Here is a 23,616-nt window from a genome sequence, read left to right on the forward strand (position 1 = left end):
AGTTTGTTTCCTATAGTTAAGTGTCTCTTATGGTTTGTCTCCCTTTCTGATTTCACCTTTATTTTTCCTTCCTTTCCCGTATGTTCATGTTTTGTTTCTTAAATTCTACATATGAGTGAAATCATATATTTGTCTTTCTCCAACTAAGTGAAATAAGTTAGTAATAAGTCATAATACCATCTAGTTTCATTCATGTTGCAAATGGCAAGATTTCATTTTTTTTGATGGTTGAGTACATTCCATTATATATTTATCACAACATATATATATGTATACATACATATATGTGATATATATTATGCATATATATCACAACTTCTTTATCCATTCATCTGTCAATGGACATCTGGGCTCTTTCCATATTTTGGCTATTGAGGACACTGATACTATAAACATTGGGGTGCGTGTGCCCCTTTGAATCACTATGTTTGTATCCTTTGGGTAAATACATAGTAGTGCAATTGCTGGGTTGTAAGGTAGCTCTATTTTTAACTTTTTGAGGAAGCTCCACACTGTTTTTCAGAGTGTCTGTACCAGTTTGCGTTCTCACAAACAGTGTAAGAGTGTTCCCCTTTCTCTGCATCCTCGCCAACATTCATTATTTGCTGAGTTGTTCATTTTAGCCATTCTGACTGGTGTGAGGTGGTATCTCATTCTAGTTTTGGTTTGTGTTTCACCGATGCTGAGTGGTGTGGAGCATTTTTTCATGTGTCTGTTGGCCATTTGTATGTCTTCTTTGGATAAATATCTGTTCATGTCTTCTGCCCATTTCTTGAATGGATTTTTTTGTTGTTGTTTTTTGAGTGTTGAGTTTGAAAAGTTCTTTATAGATTTTGGATACTAGCCTTTTATCTGATAAGACATATGCAAATATCTTCTTTCATTTTGTAGGTTGTCTTTTAGTTTCCTTTGCTGTGCAAAAGCTTTTTATCTTGATGAAATCCAAATAGTTCACTTTTGCTTTTGTTTCCCTTGTCTTTGGAGACATGTCTAGCAAGAAGTTGCTGTAGCCAAGGTCAAAGAGGTTGCTGCCTGTTTTCTCCTCTAAGATTTTGATGGATTCCTGTCTCAAATTTAGGTCTTTCAACCATTTTGAATTTATTTTTGTGTCATACATGATAATTTTAAGTATGTTTCAGAGCACTGCTATTTACCAGTAATTGAATGACTTTACCAGAAACCATTATCTTTCCTACCTCTTTACTTCCTAATTATTTTTTTGCTCTCTCCATAGGATAGTATCAAGTAATTACATGCAAAAAATCCAGTTTGGTTAGGATCCTGCTGAAAAGTACTTACCAAAGTTATGATTTTATTATCTTTCTAAAAAATGATTGTGTTTAGGGGCACCTGGATGGCTCAGTCTGTTAAGCATCTGCCTTTGCCTCAGGTCATAATCCCAGGTTCCTGGGATGGAGCCCTGCATCGGGCTTCCTCCTCAGCAGGGAGCCTGCTTCTCCCTCTCCTTCTGCCCCTCCACCCCGCTCATTCTCTCTCTCTCTCTTTCTTAAATAAATAAAATCTTTAAAAAAATGATTGTGGTTAAAATATGTATCCCCCTATATTTGTTTTACTGGTTTAGCTGATGTTCAAGATGGTTCAAGTGACATTCAATGATTTGTTGATGAAGATAATATAATCTACTTATCATAATATCATCTACTCATTCTACTAACTTTAAACTTTACAGAAAAAAATGCAGGTTGTATTACAGTAATAAAATAACATAGAAATAAAACCTGCTTTAAAAATGGGAATACTGTGCCTATAAATTCAATATTTGAAATGACTAATTGGACATCAGGAAAGTCCTTAAGCTGTATTTATATGCCCTACCATTTTTCTTTTTCTGTCTTTTTTAAAAGATTTTATTTATTTACTTGAGAGAGAGAGCAAAGGGAGGGGCAGAGGGAGAGGGAGAAGCAGCCTATATATAGACAGTATATGACCCTGTACAGATTGTTCATTCTCTGGAGCACTTTCCTCCTTATGAAAAGTGTGTTTCCTGGGAACCTGTCCTAACTTGGGCTTGAATAAAACTGTCTTTCTTAGTTTTAGAGAATCTAAAAAGTTTGTTCATTTAAAAGTTTGTTCATTTTGCATTGACAGAATCCAAAAATAACCCTAGCCCTTTACTTTTGTTTGCAGTTACCCCAATTACATGTGGGAAACTGCTGATGGCAGCTGCAGTTCTCCCAATTGTTTGAAATCAGTCTACAGTCTCCATTCCTTGAGGCTTGCAGACTTAGTCTTTCCCACACTCCTCAGATTATTGGTGTGGTTCCAGGAGATGAAAAGGATTAACTAAAATAAATGGAATCCTCTAAATCCAAAGGGTTGAGTGCACTACCTTTTAGCATATCTGCTTATTTTATGTCTGAGAACAATACTCCTAGAACTTGTAGATATCTATCAAGATGGAAAAAAAATTACTAAAAACAACCTGGAATTACAATTGCCATTATGGGGAACACTCCAATTAGATAAGTTCTTTTAAGTGCCTTGAAAGCAAGAGTTCCCAATTAAAGAAGGAGAATGGAATACCTATTTTAACTAGCATGGAAAAGCCTCCAAATTGTTTCAAACTAAAATAGTTTCACTGAAACATCCACTGCCAAGAAGCTAATGAAAATTAGGAGAAAAAGATACCTAAAACAAATTGCAATAAGATGGGTGTATAAGACTGGCATAACTCCTACTGTTCCACTCTATTTTCCTTTGAGTACTCATTCTAGTAATGCTCTGTGTGAATTGCCTTTCCATTCTGAAGACACTATTAACTGTTACATTTTTAATAGACTTTTTTTCATTTTTTAATGTTTTAAATTTTTATTTAAATTCTAGCTGGTTAACATATAACATAATATTAGTTTCAGGAGTATAATTTAGTGATCCATCACTTACATATAACACCCAGTGCTCATCACAAGTGCTCTCCTTAATACCCATCACCCATTTAGCCTATTCCCCACATTCAACTCCTCTCCTCAGTTTATTCTCTATAGTTAAGAGACTCTTATGGTTTGCCTTCCTCTCTTATTTTTCCCCATCTCCATCTATGTAAATAATAGTGGTGAGAATGAACATCCATGTCTTGTTGCTGAAGATAGAGGAAATGCTCTCAGTTTTTCCCCATTGAGGATGATATTAGTTGTGGGTCTTTCACATATGGCCTTTATGATGTTGAGGTATGTTCCCTCTATCCCTATTTTTTTTAATCAAGAATGAATGCTGTATTTTGTCAAATGCTTTTTCTGCATCTATTGAGAGGATCACATGGTTCTTATCGTTTCTTTTACTAATACGGTGTATCACCTTGATTAATTTTCAAATATTGAACCACCCTTGCAGCCCAGGAATAAATCTTACTTGATCATGGTTAATAATTCTTTTAATGTACTGTTGCATTCGATTTGCCTGTTGAGAACTTTTGCATCCATGTTCATCAGGGATATTGGCCTGTAACTCTCCTCTTTAGTGTGGTCTTTGTCTGGTTTTGGAATCAAGGTAATCCTGTCCTTATAGAATGATCTTGGAATTTTTCCTTCCATTTCTAAATTTTGGAATGGTTTAAGAAGGATAAGCATTAACTTTTCTTCATATTGGAATATTTTTAAAAATTATTTTATTATGTTATGTTAGTCACCATACAATACATCATTAACTTTTGATGTGGTGATCCATGATTCATTGATTTCATATAACACCCAGTGCTCCATGCAGTACATGCCCTCCTTAATACCCATCACCAGGCTAACCCATTTCCCCATGCCCCTCCCCTCTAAAACCTTCAGTTCATTTCTCAGAGTCCATAGTCTCTCATAGTTCATCTCTCCCTCTGATTCCCCCCCTTCATTTTCCCCTTCCTTCTCCCAATGTCCTCCATGCTATTCCTTATGTTCCACAAATAAGTGAAACCACATGATAATTGACTTTCTCTGCTTGACTTATTTCATTTAGCATAATCTCCTCCAGTCCCATCCATATTGATGCAAAAGTTGGGTATTCATCCTTTCTGATGGCTGAGTCATATTCCATTGTATATATGGACCACATCTTCTTGATCCATTCAACTGTTGAAGGGCATCTCGGCTCTTTCCACAGTTTGGCTATTGCGGATATTGCTGCTATGAACATTGGGGTGCATATGGCCCTTCTTTTCACTACATCTGTGTCTTTGGGGTCAATACCCAGGAGTGCAATTGCTGGGTCATAAGGTAGCTCTATTTCTGATTTTTTGAGGCACATCCACACTATTTTCCAAAGTGGCTGTACCAACTTGCATTCCCACCAACAGTGTAAGAAGGTTCCCCTTTCTCCCCAACCTCTCCAACATTTGTTGTTTCTTGCCTGGTCAATTTTTGCCATTCTAACTGGTGTAAGGTGGTATCTCAATGTGGTTTTGATTTGAATTTCCCTGATGGCTAATGATGATGAACATTTTTGCATGTGTCTGTTAGCCATTTATTTTAAATGTTTGGTAGACTTCTCCTGGGAAGCTATCTGGCCCTGGACTTTTGTTTCTTGGGAGATTTTTGATTACTGATTCAATTTCATTCCTGGTTATCAGTATGCTCAAATGTTCTATTTCTTCCTGTTTCAGTTTAGGTAGTTTCTACGTTTCTAAGAATGTATCTATTTCTTCCAGATTGCCCAGTTTTTTGGCATATAATTTTTCATAATATTCTCTTATGATTATTAGTATTTCTGTGGTATTTGTTGTGATCTCTCCTCTCTCATTCATGATTTCATTTCTTTGGATCTTTTCTTCTTTGCGTAAGTTTGCCTAAAGGTTTATCAATTTTATTAATTGTTTCAGAGAGCCAGCTCCTAATTTCTTTGATCTGCTCTATTGTTGTTTGTTTCTATATCATTTATTTTTGCCTTAATCTTTTTATTCCCCTTCTTCTGCTGGATTTAGGCTACATCTGCTGTTCTTTTCTAGCTCCTTTAGGTATAAGGTTAGGTTGTGTATTTGAGATTTTTTTTTTCCTTCTTGAGGTAGGCCTGAATAGCTATATACTTACTTCTTATAATTGCTTTTGCTGCATCCCAAAGGGTTTGGACTGTTGTGTTTTCATTTTCATTTGTTTCCATCTATAGTTTTATTTCTTCTTTGATTTCCTGGTTAACCCATTCATTCTTTAGTAGGATGTTCTTTAACCTCCATGTATTTGTGGTCTTTCCAAAATTTTTCTTGTAGTTGACTTGAGGTTTCATAGTGTTGTGGTCTAAAAATATGCATCACATGATCTCAGGCTTTTTGTACTTGTTGAGGCCTGATTTGTGACCCAATATATGATCTATTCTGGAGAATGTTCCATGTGCACTCGAAGAAGAATGTGTATTCTGTTGCTTTAAGATGAAATGTTCTGAATATACCTGTTAGATCAATCTGGTCCAGTGTGTCATTCAAAGCCATTTTTCCTTGTTGATTTTCTCTTTAGATGATCTGTCCATTGCTGTAAGTGGGGTGTTTTAGTCCCCTACTATTATTGTGTTATTATCAAAGACTTCACTTATGTTGGTTATTAATTGTTTTATATATTTGGGTGCTCTCAAGTTGGGGGCATAAGTATTTACAATTGTTAAATCTTTTTGTTGGGTAGATCCCTTTATTATGATATAGTGTCCTTTTTCATCTCTTGTTACAGTCTTTGGTTTAAAATCTAGTTTGATATAAATTTGGCTACTCCAGCTTTCTTTTGAAGTCCATTAACATGATAAATGCTTTTCCATTCCCTCACTTTCTTTTTTTTAACATTTTATTTATTATTTACTTGACAGAGAGAGACAGAGACTGAGAGTACAAGCAGGGGGAGTGGCAGGCAGAGGGAAAGGGAGAAGCAGGCTCCCTGCTGAGCAGAGAGCCCAATGTATGAGTCAATTTCAGTACCCTGGGATCATGACCTGAGTTGAAGGCAGACGCTTAACTGACTGAGCCACCCAGGCGCCCCCATCCCCTCACTTTCAATATGCAGGTGTCTTTAGGTCTAAAATGAATCTCTTGTTGGCAGCATCTAGATGGGGCTTTTTCTTTTTTTAATCCATTCCAATACCCTGTGTCCTTTGATTGGAGCATTTAGTCCATTTACATTCACAGTGACTGTTGATAGATATGAATTTAATGCCATTATGTTGCTTGTTAAGTTGGTGTTTCTAGAGATTTTCTCTATTCCTTTCTAGTTTTTTTGTTTTTGGTCTTTCTTTCCCACTTGCTGCTTTAATATTTCTTGCAGGGCTGGTTTAGTAGTCATGAACTCATTTAATTTTTATTTTCTGGGAAACTCTTTATCTCTCCTTTTATTCTGAATGATAGCCTTGCTGGATAAATTATTCTTGGCTGCATATTTTTCCCATTTAGCACGATTAATATATCATGCCACTTTCTTCTGGCCTGTCAAGTTTCTGTGGATATTTTTTGTCTTGCGATATCAAAAAGTACTTTTTGCCTTTAAAGTTAGGAAATTTCTTTTCCTTTGCTTCATTTAGGATTTTTTCCTTATCTCTGTATTTTGCAGATTTTACAATGATATGTCTTGGTGTTGGCCAGCTTTTGTTGATTTTGTTGGGAGTTCTCTGTGCTTCCTGGATTTGGATGTCTGTTTCCTTCCCCAGATTAGGGAATTTTTCAGTTATGATTTATTCAAATAAGCTTTTACCCTTTTTTCCCTCTTTTCTTCTTCTAGGACTCCTAGGCTACAAATGTTGTTATGCTTTATGGAGTCACTGATTTCCTGAAGTCTACATTTGTGATTCAATATTTTTCTTTCCCTGTTCTTTCCAACTTAATTAGGTTCCATAATTTTTTTCTTCTATATCACTTATTCATTCCTCTGTCCCATCATTGGTTTCATATCTCAGTTATAGCTTTTTTTCTCCCCTAATTTTTAGGTCTTTTATCTCTGTGGTAAGGGAATTCATGGTGTCTTCTATGCTTTTCTTAAACCCAGCTAGTATCCTTATGATTTATGTTTTAAATTCTGGATCAGTATACTACTTACATCTGTTTTAATTAGATCCTTCGCTGTGACCAGTTTTTTTTTTTTTCTTTCTGTTGGGATGAATTCCTCCATCTTGGCATTTTGTCTAGGTCTCTGTCTTTCTTGTGTGTGTTAGGTGAGCCTGTTATACTTCTTGCTCCTGAGATTAATGGCTTTATTAAGAAGAGGCCATATACTGTCTAGGGCCTAGTGCTTCAGGAACCATCTGGTGTGTGCTGTGTGCATTCTGCTGCTGTGTTTTGGCTGCTCTTTTCCTCAGTTCAGTCCACTGCACAGTCTCTCCTTGCCTGCAGTGGGTAATGTTGGACATTTTCCAGGGTGCAGTGAGTTTTAACTCGGTGTGCTCTGGTGTGCTTGTTAAGAGGCCAGATTCTATTTCCACTATAGCTGAAGTTTGCAGAACTCTATGGTCAGTGGACTTGGTTTGTGCAGGCTTTTTTTTTTTTTTTTTTTTGTCTTCTGGGGAAGGTGTCAGCTTCTTTGGCTCTTAGCCACACTTGCCCTAGTAAAGAAGCACCTGCAGAGTGTGAGTGGTGGGGCTTGGTATAAGCAGTTTAGGCCTCCACTGCTGATGATGTTCTGCTCACTGAAGTCAATCTGTGCTGATGGGGAGGGGGAGAAAAATGTCCCTAGCCCTCTCAATTATCCCTGGAGAGGGGAGTTTGCACCTGTCACTATCTAAGAAGGTTCCCCAGAAGAGCAAACAATCTCCCTTTCTGTGTCTCAGGCATCCTTCAAATCCACGCTTTTACCCTGTCTGTGTCCAGGCCATCTGCCCACCTGGCATCACAGTGCACCTCTGTTTTATCTCCTGAGTTTTAAAATTCCAATCATTAGATACCTGGTGGGGTGTGGACCTGTGCTGGCCCTCTGGGAGAGGGTTCTGCCACTGAGGCTGGTGTCAGTTTTTCCAAGAAGAGCAGTTGCACCAACATGCAGCAGCTTGGAGTTTAGAGTAAAGTATAGCAAAAAGCTGGCATCCAGGTTAGGTGCCCTCAGCAGGTGTCTTTGTCCATATGCTAAGGAACAGGACAGGACTTTTGTCCCCGGAGAGTTAATGCCACCTCTCCTAGATGCACTCCAAGTAGGAGAAACTCTCTTTCCCAGTGCATTCCAGGTGATCCTCAGATTCTGCTGTCTGCTTCTAGGCCTCTGCTTTTCTTCTCCACAGGAACATTGCTGTACCTGCTGGGCTCCATACAGACCATGGTGCAGACTTCTAAAACTCCAGTGTTTGAGCATGATAATCAGCCCCTCTTAGGGTTTTAGGGAAGGTTTTTTTCTTGTGTGATCCCCTGTGTGCTGTACTCTTTCTCTCTGCCTCTCTTTCTCTCCTATCCCTGTGATCAGAACTCCCTCCCCTCTGCAGTGTCTATGATCTTTTTCTCTCCCAAATCACATTTCCCCTCCTACCTTCCACGATGTGGCCTCTTTTCTCCCTCTTGTGTACTTTGTTCTCAGTCCTCAGATCAATTTCATGACTGTTCAGAATGATTTGATATTTATCTAGCTGTGTTTAAGGGATGAGGTAAGCATAAGATCTTCCTACTACTTCACCATCATAATTTTTTTTTAAAGATTTTATTTATTTATTTGAGAGAGAGAGAATGAGAGATAGAGAGCACGAGAGGGAAGAGGGTCAGAGGGAGAAGCAGACCCCCTGCTGAGCAGGGAGCCCGATGTGGGACTCGATCCTGGGACTCCGGGATCATGACCTGAGCCGAAGGCAGTCGCTTAACCAACTGAGCCACCCAGGCACCCATTCACCATCATAATTGACCAATTAACTGTTACCTTTTAAAATAATATCACCCAAGGCTACAAGCGATCCTCTTCAGGCATTTTTCACTCATTGGTTAAAGGGTGAACTAAGAACCATAATTCAAAAAAACAAAACAAAACAAAAAACAAAACAAAGATGATCCTTAAAAGGTTTTGTAATTAGATACCCTCCTGAAGCAAGTCAAGAGAAGGGAATAAAATTTCACATTGTTTCTTTCTTTCCAGATCCAGACCCATTGTTTAGTGATCCTTTCTCTCTGATGAATAGCTATTACCTTTTTGCTTGTTACCTTTTGAATTCTAAGAACTGGGCTTGGGTTTCTACTTGCCTGGGACATTCAGGTTGTTTGTTCTTTCTATGGTTATCTTCATTAATGACTCCAGATTTTATAAAGATAATATCTTTTGCACCCTCTTCAAGGACACCTCTTGAATCCATGAGTTTTTTTTAATACTGCCAGAAATATTTACTGTTTGTCTAGATGAAACAATTTAATAAATTTATGATCAGAAATTTTACCAAATTGGAAGCTGAAATTTAGAGTCTGATAGTAATTTTTTACGTCTCTTCTAAAACAAATGTACTCAGAGGGAAAGAAAGTCATTCTAACATATGTGGATAAGTGGGTCACTCCTTTGACACGATTTAGGTGGCACTCTAATTCTTTGAGAAATTAAAAATAGCTGACTGTATTTCATAAATCTAGTCTTTACAAGACCAGGAAAGTGATTCCAGAAACAATTCAAAGTCCACCAATCCTTTTTACCAATCCCAAAATTTCTCCTATTTATCTCAAAAAGTTTGTAAGTATTGTAGAATTTCTGGCCTTAAAGGAACAATAAGCCCTAGGAGTTTTTTTGTTTGTGTGTGTGCGTACGTGTGTGTGTGCCTTTGAGATTTAAATGTTGTTGTGGTCTTCCCCAAAACTATTATCTAGACAACTCTTTAATATGAAAACTTCAGAAATATAATTATTATCTCTGCACTTGTCCGTATGTGTATATATGTGTGTGTGTCTGTGCGTGTTATTGCAGATGTGTGATATTTTCTAGTTCCAGATGGTATTGCCAGTTTAATATGTAAAAGAGCTGTGCTTAATTAGCTGAAACAAGGCTTATATAAATTTTGTACATACAAATTATCAGAAATACAATAGAAATTAATTCAAATGTTTTTCAAGTTCATGTGATGGGGGATATTCTTCAGTAAATACAAGTTAGTTTAAGTTTGTTGATTAAATTTAAACAGACGTGTCTTTAGAGTTATCTACATTGAATCTAATGCAGATAAAACAACTTTTATTCTGCTTGAATTTACTAGTAAATTCGTGTCATATCTGTTGTAATTTGTCACCAAAAATAACTTAAAGTGATAGTTGATATTGTCTAACATCTCATAAAGACTTTGTGGGTGATCTAAACATAATTGTAGAGAGCAAAAGATTTAGATGTATGAGTAATAAGAATTTATAAATAATTTTAGAAACAATTATACTTTATGGTATGTGTATTTAAAAACAGCTTCCTGGCACCTGTCATAATGGCTGGTATCAAAAAAATAAAACATCACAAGTGTTGGGGAGAAAATGAAGAAAAGATATTTTCACCCCTATCATTATTGAAATATTATTTACAATAATCAACCTAAATGTCTATTGATAAACGGATAAAGAAGATGTGATATTTATTTATTTATTTATTTATTTATTAACACATACACAATGGAATATTACTCAGCCATCAAAAATAATGAGATCTTGCCATTTGCAGCAACATGGATGGACCTAGATGGTATTCTGTCAAGTGAAAAAAAATCAGACAGAAAAAGACAAATACCATATGATTTTACTTATATGTTGAATCTAAAACACAAAACAAATAAACCAAAAAAAGCAGAAACAGATGCATAAATACAGAGAGTAAATTGATGGTTGCCAGAAGAGAGAGGGGTAGGGAGATACAAAAAATGAATAAAGGAATGTGGGATGTACAGGTTTCCAGATATGAAAGTCATGAGAATGAAAGACAGAATATAGAGAATACAGTCAATGGTATTGTAATGGCATTCTTTGGTGACAGATGGTAACTACACTTGTGGTGAGCACAGCATAATGTATACACTTGTTTTTTTTAATGTTAAGATTTTATTTACAAAGCCTCTTTGTTGTACAGAAAGTAAAAATGCTGTTACAGTCTCGGTGTAACTGGTAGCTACAGACGGCCGGCTCCCCAGTCACAGCTCTCCACGCTACAGCAAGTCTGACATGAAAACCTAACAATGCTTACAATTTTGTTGGGGTGAAGTCCCCAAGCTTGGTGGCGAATTTCCAAGAGGGGCTAAATGGAGGAAGGTGGAATGTCACAGGAACTATTCTTTGGCTCTTTGGGTGGGTGGGTGTCCTGGGGTTTGTATCACAGCTACCTTTTTTTTTTTTTCAACAGCTACCAAATCCATATGAGCAGTCCAACCAATACTGAACAGTTTTCTTTCCAAGTTATTTGGGGTCTTAATCATTTCTCCTTCATCGTCTGTTTCTCTCTTCCTCTTTTCACCTTTCCCACTTTCTTCCTCTTCTTCATCTTCATCTTCATCCTCATCGTCTTCATCTTCATCAACTTCTCCATCATGTCCAAATTCTTCTTCCTCCCCACTGACGTCGTCATCTTCATCCTCTTCCCCTTCCACATCTTCGTCTTCGTCTTCGTCCTCTTCGTCGTCAAACTCTTCCTCCTCACCATCCTCATCCTCCTCGTCCTCCTCATCTTCTCCTTCTTCATCCTCCTCTTCTTCATCCACACCATCCATCTCAGCATCTGAGTCAGGGGCTTCCCGATCCTCCCGATCGTAGCCATCCAGGTAGGTCAGCTGGGGCAGGAGCTTGAAGACACTCTCTCGGTAGTCATTCAGGTTAGTAACCTCACAGTTAAACAGATCCAGGCTTTTCAGATATTCCAACTTTTTCAAAGGTTCCAAGGTGCTGATATCTTTCAGTTTATTTCCACTTAAGTTTAGATGTGTAAAATTTGGAAGTTTTTCTGCTAACATGTCCAGACCTCCAAAGATTCTATTGTCACTGAGCTCAAGCTTTTTCAATTTAGGTAGTTTGGGGAGATTTGAAACTGAAATCAAGCCTACATTTATTAAACTGAGGAACTCTAAGTTCACAAATTCAGCTGTTAAGCCCTCAATTTTCCCATCATTTGATTTGCAATTATCCAGGACAAGTTCTCCAACAGCTGCCGGGTCCGGTTCCTCAGCTCCAGGTGGATCCTCCTCCTCATGTCCATGTTTCCCTCTTCCCCCCTCTTCAAACTTAACTTTCCGTGGCGGGGGCGGAGGGGGGGAGAGGCGTCCCCGCCTGCGCAGCGAGAGCCGTTGGAAGGGGTCTGCTGGCGGTAGAGGCCGGCGGCACGGTCCCAGGCGGCTGGCAGCGTGCAGGCTCTGTATACACTTGTTAAATCACTGTTTTACACCTGAAAAAAATGTAAAATTGTGGAAGAACTATATTTTTATTTTTTTAAAGATTTTATTTATTTATTTGAGAGAGAGAGAATGGGAGATAGAGAGCATGAGAGGGAAGAGGGTCGGAGGGAGAAGCAGACTCCCTGCTGAGCAGGGAGCCCGATGTGGGACTCGATCCCCGGACTTCAGGATCATGACCTGAGCCAAAGGCAGTCGCTTAACCAACTGAGCCACCCAGGCGCCCCAGAACTATATTTTTAAAAAAAGAAATAAGACTATTTTGAACTGAAATGTACCAAAAATATAAAATGCACATTGATCTCAGACAGTATAAAAATGAATAATTAATACTTTTTTAGTTATGTGTTAAAATAATACTATTCTTTTTTAATTAGTTTCAGAGGTAGAATTTAGTGATTGATCAATTGCATACAACACCCAATACTCACATATCAACTGCCTCTCCTTAATTCCCATCACCGAATTACTTCTTCCCCCTCAACCAGTTCCTCTCCAGAAACCCTCAGTTTGTTTCCTAGAGTTCAGCTTCTCTTATGCTTTGCATCCTTCTCAATTTCCATCTCATATTATTTTTCCTTCCCTTCCCCTATGTTTATCTATTTTGTTTCTTAAATTCCACACATGAGTGAAATCATATGGCATTTGTCTTATTCTACACTTATTTCACTTAGCATAATACCTTCTAGTTCCATCCATGTTGTTGTAAATGGCAATATTTCATTCTTTTTGATGGCTGAGTTATATTCATATATATATATATGTATATATACACACATATATACACATACATACCACCTCTTTATCCATTCATCTGTCAATGAAGATCTGGACTCTTTCCATATTTTGGCTACTGTGGACATTGCTGCTATAAACATTGGAGTGCCCCTTGAAATGACTATGTTTTTATTCTTTGGATAAATGCCTAGTAGTACAATTGCTGGGTTGTAGAGTAGCTCTATTCTACCTTTTTGAGGAACCTGGCTGCACCAGTTTGCATTCCCACCAACAGTGTAAGAGGTTTCCCTTTTCCCCACATCCTCTCCACCTTCTGTGGTTTCTGAGTTGTTAATTTTACCCATTCTGACTGCCGTAATATGGTATGTTATTGTAGTTTTGTTTTGTATTTCCCTGATGCTGAGTGATGTTAAGAATTTTTTCATATGTTTATTGGCCGTTTATATATCTTCTTTGGAGAAATGTCTGTTCATGTCTTCTGCTCATTTCTTGACTGGATTTTTGTTTTGTTTTGTTTTTTAGGTGTTGAGTTGGTAAGTTTTTTAGATTTTGATACTAGCCCTTAATCTGATAAGACAGTTGCACATGTCTTCTCCCAGTCCATAGGTTGCCTTTTAATTTGGTCGACTGTTTCCTTTGCTGTGTTAAAATTTTTTATCTTGATGAAGTCCCAATAGTTCATTTTTGCCTTTGTATCCCTTGCTTTGGAGACATGTCTAGCAGGAAGTTTCTGTGGCCAAGGACAAAGAGGTTGCTGCCTTTGTTCTCCTCTAGAATTTTGATGGATTCCTGTCTCACATTTAAGCTTTTCACCCATTTTGAATTTATTTTTGTGTATGGTGTAAGAAAGTGGTCCAGTTTCATTCTTCTGTATGTGGCTGTCCAATTTCTCAACATAATCTGTTGAAGAGACTGTCTTTCTTCCATTGGATATTCCTTCATACTTTGTTGAAGATTAGTTGACCATAGAGTTGATGGTCAACTTCTGGGTTCTCTATTCTGTTCCATTTGTCTATATGCTTGTTTTTGTGCCAGTAACATACTATGTTGATGATTACAGTTTTGTAATGCAGGTTGAAGTCCGAAATTGTGATGCCTCCAGCTCTGATTTTCTGTTTCAACATTATGTTGGCTATTCCCAGTCTTTTCTGGTTCTAGAGTTGTTTGTTCCAGCTCTGTGAAAAATGCTGAAGATATTTTGATAGTGAGTGCATTGAATATGTAGATTGCATTGGTAGCATAGACATTTTAACAATATTTGTTCTTCCAATCCATGACCATGGAATGTTTTTCCAATTCTTTGTGTCTTCCTCAATTTCTTTCATAAGGGTTCTATAGTTGTCAGAGTACAGATCCTTTACCTCTCTGGTTAGGTTTATTCCTAGATATCTTATGGTTTTTGGTGCAATTGTAAATGGGATCAATTCCTTGATTTCTCTTTCTGTTCCCTCATTGTTAGTGTATAGAAATGCAACTGACTTTTATATCCTGCGACTTTGCTAAATTCCTGTATGAGTTCTAGCAATTTTTGGATGGAGTCTTTTGGGTTTTCTACATACAGTATCATGTTGTCTGCAAATAGTGCAAGTTTAACTTCTTCCTTGATGATTTGGATGCCTTTTATTTCTCATTTAATATCTGATTGCTGAGTTTAGGACTTCTAGTACTTTGTTGACTAAGAGTAGTGAGATTGGACATCCCTGTCATGTTCCTGACCTTAAAGGAAAAGCTCTCAGTATTTCCCCATTGAGGATGATATTTGCTGTGGGTTATTTGTATATGGCTTTTATGATATTGAGGTATGTTCCCTCTACCCCTACACTGTGGAGAGTTGTAATCAAGTAAGGATGCTGTATTTTGTCAAATGCTTTTTCTGCATCTATTCATAGGATCATATGGTTCTTGTCCCTTCTTTTATTAATGTGGTGTATCACATTGATTGATTTGCAGATGTTGAACCACGCTTACAGCCCAGGAATAATCCTACTTCTTGTGGTGAATAATCCTTTTAATGTACTGTTGGATCCTATTAGTATCTTGGTGACAATTTTGGCATCCATGTTCATCAGGGATATTGGCCTGTAATTCTTCTTTTTAGTGGGTTCCTTGTCTGGTTTTGGGATCAAGGTGGTGGATGCCTCATGGAATGATTTTGGATGTTTTCCTTCCATTTTTTGGGGGGGCAGTTTTAGAAGAGTAGGAATTAATTCTTTTTTAAATGTTTAGTAGAATTCCTCTGGGAGGCCATCCAGCCCTTGACACTTGTTTATTGGGGGATCTTTGATTACCAATTCAATTTCTTTGCTGGATATGGGTCTGTTCAGGCTTTCCATTTCTTCCTGTTTCAACTTTGGTAGTTTATATGTTTCTTCCAGTTTGCCTAATTTGTTGGCATATAATTGCTCATAATAGTCTCTTATAATTTTGTTTCTGTGGTGTTATTTGTGATCTTTCCTCTTTCATTCATGATTTAAATTTTGAGGTCCTTTCTCTTTTTTTTTTCCAATCTTAGGGGTAGGGGTTTACCAATCTTATTAATTCTTTCAAAGAACCAGCTCCTAGTTCATTGATCTGTTCTACTTTTTTTAAAAATCTCTATATCATAGATTTCTGCTCTAATCTTTATTTTTTTTCTTTTCTCCTGCTGGATTTAGGTTTTATTTGTTATTTCCAACTACTTTAGGTGTAATGTTAGGTTGTGTATTTGAGACTTTTCTTGTTTCTTGAGAAAGTCCTGTACTGCTATATACTTCCCTCTTTGGGCCACTTATTCTGCATCCCAAAGGTTTTGAACAGTTGTATTTTCATGTTTATTTGTTTCCAGGTATTTTTTTAAATTTCTTCTTTAATTTACTGTTTGACCCATTCATTCTTTAGTAAGATGCTTTTAAGTCTCCATATATTTGAGCTCTTTCCAAATTTCCTCTTGTGGTTGAGTAGAAGTTTCAAAGCACTGTGGTCTAAAAATATGCAGGGAATGATCCCAATCTTTTGGTACTACTTGAGACCTGATTTGTGACCCAGTATGTGAACTATTCCAGAGAATGTTCCATGTGCACTCAAGAAGAATGCTTATTCTGATGCTTTAGGAAGGGATATTCTGAATATATCTGTGAAGTCCATCTGGTCCAGTGTGCAATTCAAAGCCCTTATTTCCTTGTTGATCTTCTGCTTAAATGATCTGTCCATTTCTGAGTGGGGTGTTAAAGTCCCCTACTATTATCGCATTATTATCAGTGAATTTCTTTAAGTTTCTTATTAATTAGTTTATATATTTGGCTGCTACCAAGTTTGGAGCATAAATATTTACAATGGTTAGATCTTAGATCTTCTTGGATAGACCTTTTTATTATGATATAGTGTCTTTCTTCATCTCTTATTACAGTCTTTGGTTTAAAATCTAGGTTATCTGACAAAGAATTGCTATTCCAGCTTTCTTTTGATGTCCATTAGCATGATAAATGGTTCTTCACCCCCTCACTTTTAATCTGGAGGTGTCCTTGGGTCTAAAATGAGTCTCTTGTAGACAGCATATTTATGGGTCTTGTTTTTTAATCCAATCTGATACCCTATGTCTTTTGATTGAATCATTTAGTCTATTTACATTCAGATTAATTATTGGAAGATATGAATTTTGTGCCATTGTATTACCTGTAAAGTTGCTGTTTCTGTGGATTGTCTTTGTTGCTTTCTGGTCTTTGTTACTTTTGGTTTCTGTCTCCACCCAAAGGATCCCCTTTAATATTTGTTCAGGGTTGGTTTAGTGTTCAGAAATTCCTTGAGTTTTTGTTTGTCCTGGAAACTCTTTATCTCTCCTTCTATTCTAAATGACAGCCTTGCTGGATAAAATATTCTTGGCTACATATTTTTCCCATTTAGCACTTTGAATGCATCATAATAGTCCTTTCTTGCCTGTCAGGTCTCTGTGAACAGGTCTGTTTTCAGGCTTATCTATTTACCCTTGTAGGTTAAGGACCTCTTGTCCCAAGCTGCTTTCAAGATTTTATCTTTGAAATTTGCAAGCTTCACTATTATATGTGGAGGTGTTGACCTATTTTTATTAATTCTGAGAAGGATTCTCTGTGCCTCCTGGGCTTGAGTGCCTGTTTCTTTCTCCAGATTTGGGAAGTTATCAGCTATAATTTCTTCAAATAAACCTTCTACCACTCTCTCCCTCTCGTCATCTTCTGGGACCACTATTATCTGGATATTATTTTGCTTTATGGAATCTGAGTTCTCAAAAATCTCCCTTCATGACCCAGTAGTGGTCTTTCTCTCTACTTTTCAGCATCTTTATTTTCCATCATTTTATCTTCTATATCACTGACTTTCTCTTCTGCCTCATTTATTCTTGCTGTTAGAGTCTCCATGTGAGACTACACCTCAGTAGTAACATTTTTAATTTAGGCCTGACTAGGTTTTAGTTCTTTTATTTCTACAGCAAACGATTCTCTAGTGTCTTCTCTGCTTCTTTCAATCCCAGCTCATATGTATATAATCATTGTTTTAAATTCTAGTTCAGATATCTTACTTATCCACATGATTGAATCCCTGGCAATGAGCATTACTTCTTGTTCTTTCTTTTGGGATGAATTTCTCTATCTCATCATTTTGTCCAGAAAAGAATAGTAGAAAGAGAGTGAAAAGACAACAGTAACAACAAAACAACAGAAAAAAAAGAACAAACCAGAAGAAAACAAAAAACAAAACAAAAGAAGAAAAAATTAAATAAGAAACAAAACAAAACAACAAAAAAACTAGATCCTGGGTATATTTTGGTCTGCTTGGTAAAGGAAACTAGATCCCAAATTAAAAAAGAAAGAAATACTTATATATATATATATATATATATATATATATACACACACACATACACACACACACGATAAATTTAACATATATATGTTTTTTATTTGTATATAATGAAATATGAAAAATATGAAAGGTAACCAAATACAAAAATTTATAATGTATATATAAAAACAAATGTATATAAAATAATGTATATATAAATAAAAAATCAAAAATGAAAAGGAATTGAAAAAATAAAATATTTGAAAAAATAAAACTGAAAGATTTATATATATATATATATATATATATATAAAGCACAAATGTTATAAAGTGTTTTTCCCAATAGGTGAAACTTTGCAGTTCTCTGTGATCAATAAACTTGGTGTGATCCAGTTTTTCCTGCTGGTCTTCTGGTGGAGGGACATTTGGTCTGATTCTTAAGTGCCATTGCCCTTTTGGAAATATGCCTCCTTTGCCAGGGGGCTGGTTTCGGTGTAAGTTGCTCCACATTGCACTATGTGACATTGTTTTGCTCCATGAAGGCTTTCAGCACCAATAGGTTGGATGAAAATTGTTGTGCCTAGCTCTCTAGCCCTGAAAGTGAAAGTTCACTCCCCCCACTCTTAAGTGAGCTTTCACAGAAAAGCAGTCAATCACTCCTGTCTCCCTGGTTTCCGTCCAACTCTGTGTTCATCCAACCTGTGACTGAATGTTTTTATCTCAGGCACCTGACTGAGTTTCAAGTTTCCAAATTTTATGGACTCCTGTGATACAGACCTGTGTTGTTCCTCCTGGGGAAGGGAGGGGATCTCGCCTTGCTTCTGCCTTTGGATGGGCCCCTGCCAGGAGGGTGATTGCACAATAGTGCAGCAATTCACAGTTTATGGCAAGAAAGACCAGAAAGCCAGCACCTAGACTCACTGTTTTCCTGCTCTGATGCCTGGGAACTCTGCTGCACTCAGGCACCCTGTTCTTCTTGTGACCCTGGGAATTCTGAGACCATGCTGTCCCACCTGGCATTCCATCCCACTTTGCCACCTGAGCACCTTTAAGCCAGGGAAATCCCCTACTGCAGACTTCTGAAAGTTCCTATTTTGTGCTCTGCTGCTTATAATACTTTGTGGTAGCATCCTTAAGCCAGCTCCCTCCCCTCAGCTGTATCCTTCAATATATCTCCTCAGATTCAAGTATCTGCACCTCCTACCTTACAAAAAGTGGTCACTTTTCTATTTGTAGAAATGCAGCATTTTTTCTCAGAACTCTGATTGATTTTGCAGGTGTTCAGAATGATTTGATAACTATCTAGCTGAATTCCAGTGACCAAACTAGTTTTCCCTACTCCTATGCCATCTTAACTCCTCCCCAAAATAATAATATTCTTTATGCTTGGGATTAAATAAATTATATTATTTAAGTTACTATTTTTTAAAGATTTTATTTTTAAGTAATCTTTACACCCAACATGGTGCTTGAACTCACAACCCTGACATCAAGAGTCTCAGGCTTTATAGACTGAGCCAGCCAGGCACCCCTTATTATGTAAATTAAATATATAGATTCCCAAATCTCTTTGGTAACTTGAAATTTGAAGTGTTGCTAAATTTAATCAAATGATGGAAATTTATGGATATTTAGATCATTTCCAAACAAGATAAAGTGCTGAAAATTAGTTACTGAACATAGGTTTATCTACTTTTGACTACCTATTACAGAGAAACTAAAGGTATTTGGGTCTATTAGTAAACATGTTTTTTTTTTTTTAGTAAACATGGTTTGTATCATGGTGCAAAATTTATTATGAAAAAGCAATGCTTCTAGAATTTATAGAAGTATAAGCCAGTCAAGCCACATACTGCTAATATGACTCACAATTACTTGTTTCTTAGTTTTTCCTAGAAATTAAGGTTTCTAAGGGTTAAGAATTCTAATTACTATATGTAACTAAAGCTATTAGAAACAATAAGAGAAACATCTTATGTAAGGGAAGTAAAATATGTGTTTTCAGTAAAAGCCATCATGAAGAATGAAAATTAATTTTTTGAGGAAAAATAGTTGTGGAAAATCTGTGAAATAGGAATTTTGGGAAAGGAATTTTATGTGTGGTCATGACCGACTAAGATTGGAATTACTAAAGTTTAATGTCAAAAGTAAGCTGCTGAAAGTTAGGATTTGTTTTTCACTTTGTTAAAAAATACAAATTATAGTGGGATTTTTTTCTTTTTGGAATTTTGGTCTGCTTTTGAGAAGGTTGTGAACATTTCTTTACCTTTTAAGTGATATGTCTAGAAAACAAAAATCTGTGTTTTCTATATACTGTATTTGTATAGGTATATAAGTGTTCTAGACATTATGTGAAATTCCTAGAAATCTGGTATGTTCTGATATAATGTATTCACTCATAATTATTCTTATCTTTGAAATTGTTGTCATCAAAATTGAGCCTCAAATTAAAGTACTGAACATGAGTATTAAGAAAATGCCCTAGCTGTCTTTTATGCAAAGACAACAATAACAAAATCTATAGTTTGTGGCACATGTGGATGAAGTCCACTCTGCTTCTGCAAAAAATGACCATTGTTGCCAGACTTTTGCCATCCTGATATCCTTGTAACATGGTAAAATTTGTTCCTGAACCAGACAAATTAAGATGAGTAAATGATGGCTGTAAATTAGATAAGCTGCTGGGGCTATGGGAAATCCAAGATAACTCTTTGGTTCTTCCCAGCTTCCCTACAAACGTTTTTTTTTTTTTCTTTTTGTGTTTATTCACCTACCATAGTGGATTTAAGAGAATCAAATTATGGATAGACATTTTTGAGGGAAATTTCTATAAAACTGCTAAGTCTACCAGCAATGTCTGATATATAAGATCCAAAATCTTGGAAAAACTGTTTTTGTTCTCAGAACCCTCAGAACTCCATCTGGAATTTTGAACATCTGCAGTTGGATTCCATTCAACTGATAGTATAGGTTATTAATATGTACTTGTTATTGTATGTTTTCTGTATGGGTTGATGATTTCCTTTGATACAAGGCTGATATGGTCAGAGTGGCATGCAAACTGTCAGAAAATATGTTTCCCACTTGGGGTATACCTTCAATATCTCCAAGGATCAAGGAAACCTCTTCTCTGGACAAATCATATGGGTCTTAATGAAAACCTTGCAAATTTCTTAGCATTATCACTGTCCCTAACATCCTCAATAATTAGGCAAGATTGAGAGAACTAATGGGATTCTCAAACTTAAATTTTCTAAACTTGCTGAAACTACTGGACTTCTGTGGCCTAAGGTATTGCCTTTGGTCTTGATGACTGTTTACAGTACCACCTTTGGAAAATGTAAACTCACTCCACATGAGATAGTCACTGGCATACCAATGTATATTGGTATACAATCTTCTGCTGATCCCTTGTTGACTCATGCTAGTATGATCAGCTACTGTTAAGTCTCTGATGTCTTATACTCAAGACTATCTTCAACAGGTTTAGGAAGACTTCAAATATCCCAATTCAAAAGGTTCTGTTGGTCACAGCCTAGAGCCTGGTGTTTGATATTCTGGAAACATCAGAGAAAGACAGCTCTTGAGCCCCATTGGAAGAGACCTTACCAAGTTCTCCTGAGGGACACTGTTGCTATATTAGATGGTATTAAATCTTGTGTACATATAACAGAGCTAAAGAAGGCTCCACCTAAAATCTGGCCCTGTACTGAAGACCTCTGAAATAAATAGATGAGGAAGAGAAGTAATTGACATTGAGATAGACTGCTTCCACCCAAGACAATGGGTCAAGATTTCATACTTCAAATAAGCATGAATGCTTTTCTCATTCTTTTCCATTCTTTTGTTCTGGCATTCGCCTAGAATTATAAGACCCTCATCTGTCTCTCCAGGCCATTAGTAAGGAAGGTAAACTCTGGAATTTTAGAACAACCTTTTATCTTAGGCTAGGAGAAAATCTATCTACATTCAATTGATCATCTCCTGAATTTGCATCATCAAGTTAGAAAGGACCAATCAAGAATCTTTCATGATTCAGGATTCACTCCTTTTGGCAGGGTCCCTATTTTCTTGGTTACGAATAAATGTTAATGAGGCTATGATCAGGAACTTCTCCTTAATTCTTGAAATTATTACATAGTGTGCTGCTAAAGCAATACTGGCCCAGCAAATATCCTTAGACTCTCTGGTGAAAACTGTTCTTAAAAATAGGATAGTTCTTAGGGCTCCTGGGTGGCTCAGTTGTTAAGCATCTGCCTTCAGCTCAGGTCATGATCCAAGGGTCCTGGAATCGAGCCCCACATCAGGCTCCCTGCCCTGTGGGAACCCTGTTTTTCCCTCTCCCACTCCCCCTGCTTGTGTTCCCTCTCTTGCTGTGTCTCTCTCTGTCAAATAAATAATAAAATCTTAAAAAAATAGGATAGCTCTTGGATATCTTTTAGCTAGCAAGGAGGCTTCTGTGCAATGGCCAATGCCACCTGCTGTACCTGGATCAACACTTCTGGCAAACTTGAAACTCAGTTACATAAGATCTCTAAGTAAGCCATTTGACTTGAAGGGGAGACTCCTCCAATAGAGTCTCTCTTCATTTATTCGATTTTGATTGGTTTGGGTCTTGGGAGTTATGGCTCCAAAGTCCACTCTGAATATTGGGAATTATCCTGTTTATAATCTTTCTGGTAAGCTGTATCCTCTCAAAATCTTTGAATGCATGCCTGCAGCAACTAACTATTAAGCAGATGATCTCCCTAAAACTGAAGCATCAGAGAAGCAAAGAAAATTATTAACTTAAATAATATGAGCCTGAAACTGTAATCTGTGAATATCACAGAGGTGAAGTAAAAATGTCATTACCTATGATACCACACAAAGGAATAACAAAAACTTCAAGAACTTCAGAGAGGTAGCTGATAATGGTGCCAAATGCCTTAAATTTTGATTACATCTCTCATTTGAACTGAGACTTGTGATAAAAAAAATTGTAAAAAAAAAAGGCCTGATATATAGTTACTTAGGCCAAGTCACCAAACCAGGGCTTAATACATAACCTAATTGCAGTTTCAACCTCCCCCAGAAATATAGTCTTAACTGGTCATTCAGGAATTCTCTGATCAGTACTGATGAGGTAGTTCATCATATGGGCCCTTTTTATTCCCCAAAGGAAAATCCTTTCGTTTCCTTTGCTAATAACTTCTTATCCTACTCTCCTTCCTATAACAACCTTCAGTTGTATACAACTGCTGGGAGCTTCCCTGTACTTGTTAGATGGTATGCTGCCTGATTCACAAATCACTTAATAAAGCCAATTTGATCTTCAAATTTACTTGATTGAATTTTATTTTCTAACAGACCTTAAGCAAGTTAATTAACCTAATCTCAGTTTTCTTGTATACAAAGGGAATTACTTACCTTAATTGTCATTGTCATTATCATTATCCACATATTAATCATCAGCATTTTTTTCTATTTAAAAATATGGTGGTCCTAGAGGTTCGGACACACTCTCATTGAACCAATTACAAAATTGCTAATTAGTAGCTTGTATTTCAATTTGAGTATGTAAATTTAAATAAGGATTTGAGAAAATCAACATAGTCCTAGAATAAAATTGAATATTATTTTTAAGTTTATGGAGTATATTCCCAAAATAGGTCAACCATTTAATTCTTCATGAGGTAAAACATGTAGTAAAAGAGCAGAAAAATGGACATCAATAAATACTGGTTATGAGTAGTAAATTTGTACAGTAGTTATAGAAAACAATTTGAAAATATAAATTAAGAGTTTTAATAATGTTTATAAACTTTGCCCAACTAA

The 23,616-nt window shown here is 36.6% G+C and overlaps 2 pseudogenes; both read right to left on the bottom strand.

Annotated features, from left to right (window-relative positions):
* The window catches only part of LOC112822662 (cytochrome c oxidase subunit 6A1, mitochondrial pseudogene), an 824,062-nt pseudogene that overhangs the window by 41,625 nt on the left and 758,821 nt on the right, over positions 1-23,616 (bottom strand).
* LOC112830118 (acidic leucine-rich nuclear phosphoprotein 32 family member B pseudogene) lies at positions 10,984-12,089 on the bottom strand (annotated as a pseudogene).

The sequence above is a fragment of the Callorhinus ursinus genome, unplaced genomic scaffold (assembly GCF_003265705.2).
Source record: "Callorhinus ursinus isolate GAN/ISIS: 27379988/994484 unplaced genomic scaffold, GSC_fseal_2.0 scaffold40, whole genome shotgun sequence".
Classification (NCBI taxonomy): Eukaryota; Metazoa; Chordata; class Mammalia; order Carnivora; family Otariidae; genus Callorhinus; species Callorhinus ursinus.